The sequence below is a fragment of the Sus scrofa genome, chromosome 10 (genome assembly GCF_054392235.1).
Source record: "Sus scrofa isolate SSC_HxYL_T2T_F1_AM1 chromosome 10, Sscrofa_HxYL_maternal_Yorkshire_Landrace_v2.0, whole genome shotgun sequence".
In the NCBI taxonomy this organism is placed as follows: Eukaryota; Metazoa; Chordata; class Mammalia; order Artiodactyla; family Suidae; genus Sus; species Sus scrofa.
In genome coordinates, this window is record NC_139392.1 from 92,225,851 (window position 1) to 92,231,713 (window position 5,863).

Below are 5,863 nucleotides of genomic sequence, written 5' to 3' on the forward strand. Positions count from 1 at the left end.
AGTTTGTGGGTATTTTCTATTTAAAGATTTTTTTTATCTCTCCTGTGATTGCCTCACACAAACTCTCTTTAGCTTTATTTCTTTTCTTGCTTTTGGAAGCATTGACTTGAGAATAAATCCACTGGTTTGGGTTTAGAGGTTCAGGGCACAGCATTTTGATGGCTTGAGTGGCTCTGCCCTTCTTGTCATCATTTTTGTCCTTCACGTGGCGATTTGACCTTCGTGACTGCGTTTCTCTCCTCACGTGCATCGGGATGCACTTTGGGCTTCAGTGGGGCCGTCTCCCGGATGCTCCCAGCCCCTGTCCCGTTCACTGTCCTGAAACGCATTCCTGTTTCTAAGGCTTGATCTCCCCTGTTCCCACCCACCCTTCCCAAACAGTGGCCTTGCTGCTCATCCCTGCTGGAAGAACAGCCTTCTTTGTTGGATCACACGCTACTGTGAACTAGTTTCATTCTCAATTTTACAACTTGAAGCTCCTCGGATTTTCAGCTGCCTTCACAGCAAAGGCTGTGAGTTATAGATGTCTATACTCTGATTGTTTCTAGCAGAAGTACTGGGCCTACTTTTTTTTTTTCTTTTCTTTTTTTTGGCCACACGCATGGCATATGGGAGTTCTCAGGCCAGGGACTGAATCCAAGAGCCACAGCTGTGATCTTTGCTACAGCTGCAGCAACGCTGGGTCCTTAACCCCCTGTGCCAGGCCAGGGATAGAGGATGGAACCCGCGTCTCCACAGGGACAAGCTGGATCGTTAACCCACTTCGCCACAGTGGGAACGCCCTGGGACCCACTTTTGAAACTCGGCAAATACTTGTCGATCCCCAGGAAGTAGTTTTTACTTATATGCTATTTCTTCCAATAGCTCTTTGAGTTATTCCTTCAAAACTTGCAATAGACTCCTGTTTTATTATTACTGGCGGATAGTAGAGAAGGAAGTAAGACTTTGGGGTGTGTGTGGCTTAACTGCTCTAAAGGAAATGCACAGAAGTTGGCCATAAAATCAGGAAAATGGCAAGGAACATAGAAATAGGAGGAAATTGAATTCAAACCCTGAACACAATGTTGGTGAATATAAGCGGTTACTGGTTTGCACACACAGGGTTATGTAACACCCCCAAACTCAGCTGGTTTCAAATCATAACCATTCAGCTCACAATGCTGGGGGCCAGCGAGTTCGGCTGGTGGTTCTTTTTCTTTTTCTTTCTTTTTTTTTTTTTTTTGCCTTTTTTAAAATTTTTTTTATTTTTTTAATTTTTTTTAATTTTAATTTTAATTTTTTATTTTTTGTCTTTTTAGCTATTTCTTGGGCCGCTCCTGCGGCATATGGAAGTTCCCAGGCTAGGGGTCGAATCAGAGCTGTAGCCACCAGCCTACGCCAGAGCCACAGCAACGCGGGATCCGAGCCGCATCTGCAACCTACACCACAGCTCACGGCAACGCTGGATCGTTAACCCACTGAGCAAGGGCAGGGATCGAACCCGCAACCTCATGGTTCCTAGTCGGACTCGTTAACCACTGCGCCACAACGGGAACTCCAAATTTATTTTTTTAAATTATTTCCCCAATACAATTTTTTTCCTACTGTATAGCATGGTGACTCAGTTATGCATACATGTACACATTCTGTTTTCTCACATTATCATGTGACTAGGCATAGTTCCGAGTGCTATGCAGCAGGATCTCATTGCTAATCCATTCCAAAGAAAATAGTTTGCATCCATTAACCCCAAGCTCCCAGTCCACCCTACTCCCTCCCCCTCCCCCTTGGCAACCACAAGTCTATTCTCCAAGTCCATGATTTTCTTTTCTGTGGAAAGGTTCATTCATGCTGTGTATTAGATTCCAGATATAAGTGATATTATATGGTATTTGTCTTTCTCTTTTTGACTTACTTCACTCATTATGAGAGTCTCTAGTTCCATCCATGTTGCTGCAAATGGCATTATTTCGTTCTTTTTTACGGCTGAGTAGTATTCCCCCATGTATATATACCACATCTTCCTAATCCAATCATCTGTCGATGGGCATTTGGGTTGTTTCCATGTCTTGGCTATTGTGAATAGTGCTTTAGTGAACATGTGGGTGCATGTGTCTTTTTTAAGGAAAGTTTTGTCCGGATGTGTGCCCAAGGGTGGGATTGCTGGGTCATGTGGTAGTTCTAGATATAGATTTCTAAGGCACCTCCATACTGTTCTCCATAGTGGCTGTAGGGCTGGTGGTTCTTCTGGTCCCCACTGGGCTCAGGTACAGGTCTGGAGGTCAGTGGACTGTGAGCTGAGCTACTTAGTTCTTCTCTACACGCTTCTCGTACTTTTCCAGTACATCCGCACCTGAGATCCTATTCGAGCTGTGGATTTTGACCAAAATGTGGATGGAAGTGGGCCAGAAGGAGGTGGACACAGCACCTGAGGTGTGAAAGAAAGCCTTCTGAGGGTCCCATGGCCCTCCGAGCTGGCACTAGTTCAGAAGCTCATGGGACAGTGACAGTTGGAGTTGGAGGAATTGAGAGGCAGGAAAACCTGGGTTCAGTAGTCAGACTGGAAAGGGGTCAGCAGCAGGGAGAGGCGGGAGGCAGGTGGCTGAAATCTCGGCTAAAGGAGCCGGGAGATGTGCGGGAGCAGATGGGGATGGGGGAGCCGGGGGCAGGTGCTGCAGGCAGGGAGCTGCGAAAGGGTCTGCCCGCCGGAAATCCATCCATCTCAGCAACGTGATGTGTCTGGGAAAGGCAGGCATCAATTTCCTGGCGGGGCTGTGGTTTCCTTCTCCATCCTGGACCGCCAGACAGACTCATATTTCAAGTTCTCTCTCTCTTCTCTCCTGTCAGCATGTGGACGCGAGGCAAAGACGGCAGCCGTGTTAAGCCCCAGCGCCGTGAGTGATCTGTGTTCTCTGCATTCGGAAATCAAATCACAGTCAAATCTGATCACCGAGGAACAGAAAACCTCATTTAAGTCGTGGGCTGTGCTGGGCAGTTCCATCACTTTCAGTATCAAAGGAAGCGCTGCTGGCCCCACGCACGGGAGACAGGATAAGGCTTTATGGGAAGGATTTACAAGAGAGCTTGAAACAGACGAGCTTGAAATCTTCCCACCTGCTCGAGGTTCAGGAGCAGTGCTGTGTTCGGTCCCTGGGAGGACCTGTGTCTCTGCTCTGTGTCCTCATCAAGGGGACCCGAGAGCAGGCGCACTGCTCTTCTACCTGTAGGACCACAGCTCAAAATGATCCTTCCCTCTGGATCATCTAAGTGCCTGGAATCAAACCCTTAGAGATTCTGGCTCTGAAGCTTGAGGCTTCTCAGTCTTCTGGGAACTTAGACGCAAAAGCCGTGTAACTCTTCTGACCATCACTGGCGGGAGGCGGGCCTTGAAGAGCTAAGCAAGGAGGTAACGAGACAAAGCCTTTTGGGGAGGAGGAAGAGGAGCTGAGAGTCAGTTCCGGACCAGCTTCACACCTTTGTCCAGGGGTGGCTCCAATGCCAAACACTGCTGGGGTGATTATTATTTTTTTCTAAAGTCGGTGATTCTGGCAATAAGGAGAATGAGCTAGGCTGTTGGAGCCTCTGGTCCATGGGAGCTCACACTCTTAAGACGTAGATCTAGTGTGTGAAGGATTCCCTCCTTGCTTTGCTGAGTTTGGATCTCCTTCTTGATGCTTTTCTTTCAATTCTATTAAAAAAAAAGCAAGCTCCGTGCAGTAAGAATCATGCACATCTTATGGGCACTGTAACCCTGTCACAGGCACTCAATGAATACGTGAACCATCGTGTTTTTCAACCTGTGACACCTCCAAGGGAAGCAGGTTCCAAAGGTTGGCTGCCCGCTATGGAAAGTTAACACTTCCTTTGCTCTGTTCTTAAAAAAGAAATCAGTATTTCAGGTTCAGAATAGGTGGTCAGCTTGTAAGTGGTTTTTAATTTCTCCCTTTCCTGTTTTTTAAATTGTTTTGGTTGTCGTTTAAAGCAGTGAAACTACCTTACCAAATGCAAGTTTATGTGGAACTTTAATAGATATAATTATATATAATGATACATAACTAACTATATATAACTAAATAACTATGTAACTTTATACAACTGTATAGATACACCTATATATAACTACATATGTAACTAATATATATTATGTGTATAACTATATATGTAGTTATATATATTTTGCTGATTAGTTCATGGTGAGGCAAACCTCCCCTTCCTCAACTCCATAAGGCAGCTCAGAGGGAATGAGAATCCCATCACTCTGGGAATGTGAAAGGCCCTGGACCTTCTAACTTCAGCACTCTCCGTATGATGATCTATCTCAACAACTCCCCATAACTGTCTAGAGAAGCAGAGTTCACATTCTCCTTCTTTCTGCCATTTTAAAATTTTATCCTCATCAGTGTTAGGAAATGTTCTTTTTTTTTCTTTAAGTCTAAGCCCATTAAAAAAAATACTTCATCTCTCTTTAGGAGAGAGAGTATATGACTCTGAAGTGACTTGACATTCAGTTACGTCTTTTCAAAATCTGGCCATAGTCTTTTTTTTTTCCTCTCTCTTTTTTTTCTCTTAGAGTCAAGCTCCAAACAAAAAACAGTGGCGAGATATAAGGTTCTTGGTTGTTTTATCTAATTATATATCTGACTTGATAGGACTGTTTCTGGAATGGGTTGAAATACAACATTTTTTTAAAAAATCTATTTTTGTCCTCCTAAAAACTAAAAAATCACACTTTTTAAGCGCAGCTTTAGGTTCACAGCAAAATTGAAGGGAGGGTGCCGAGATGTCCCATTTACCCTCTGCCCCCACGTACACAGCCGCCCCACCCTCAGCATCCCCACCAGGGGGGATGTTTGTTACAATCAGGGAACCCCGACTGACGCGTCACCATCACCTAAACTCCATAGTTCACATTAGGGGCCACTCGTATTCCGTGGGTGTATATTCTGGGGATTTGGACAGATGCGTGATGACGTCTGACCACCACTAACAGCAAACAGGACTATCTCACTGCTCTGAAAATCCTTGCTCCACCTCGCGTCCTTGTGTTTCCCTCGCCCCGGCACCCATGGATCATTTGCCTGTCTCCTTACTTTGATCTTTTCCAGGATGTTATGTAACCGGTGACCCACGGTCTTTTCCGACAGGCTTCTTTCGCTGAGGACTATGGACTTACGCTTCCTCTATGTCTTATCAGGGCTGGATAGCTCATTTCTTTTTAGTAACGAATAACACCCCATGGTCTGGATGAACCACAATTTCTTTGTCCATTTGCCCTCGGAAGAACGTCATGGCTGCTTCCAGTTTTGTGTGGACACATGTTTTCAGTTCCTTTGGATAAACACCAAGGCATATGATTGTGTAAGAGTGTGTTTAGTTTTGCAAGAAGCAGCTAGGCTGTCTTCCAAAGTAAAGCTCCCAGGCGGTCACTACTTTTTGTGCCTTTGAATCTCATTCCGGCACCCAACCCAATAAACAGGCAACTTTTGGAAGCAAAGAGACTTGAGCTCAAGTTCCAGTTCTCTCATTGACCATGTATCCAAGCTTCTGTTTCTTTGTTTATATGATGGAGAGGACAGTACTTATTTGGCAGGATTTCTGTGAAGATTAATGAGGCTGAGTATATACACGGAGTGATTTACATGTGGTAGGAACCCAGGAAGTGGTAGCTGTTCTTGGTGGTCCTTCCGCCCCCTCCTCTGAACAACGAAGCACTTTCCACCAGTGCTCAGTCTCCACCTTGGTGGGGAAAGCGGGTGCTACCATTCCAGGGCCCATCACCCACAGGGAAAGGGGCAACTTGGCAAAGTGCCCATGCACCGTGCTGCAGAATATTTCCCATTCTGAGCTTCCCTGCAGACCTTTAGGCGAAAGTACCTTTACTCTC

The 5,863-nt window shown here is 45.5% G+C and overlaps 1 long non-coding RNA gene across 1 annotated transcript; it reads right to left on the minus strand.

Moving 5' to 3' along the window:
* Window positions 1-1,527: 1,527 nt before the first annotated feature.
* LOC146399610 (uncharacterized) lies at window positions 1,528-5,288 on the minus strand. Its single transcript, XR_014818236.1, has 2 exons — window positions 5,070-5,288; window positions 1,528-3,667 (listed from the first exon to the last, which is right to left on the minus strand). It is a non-coding gene; the product is annotated as an uncharacterized LOC146399610 (long non-coding RNA).
* Window positions 5,289-5,863: the final 575 nt, after the last annotated feature.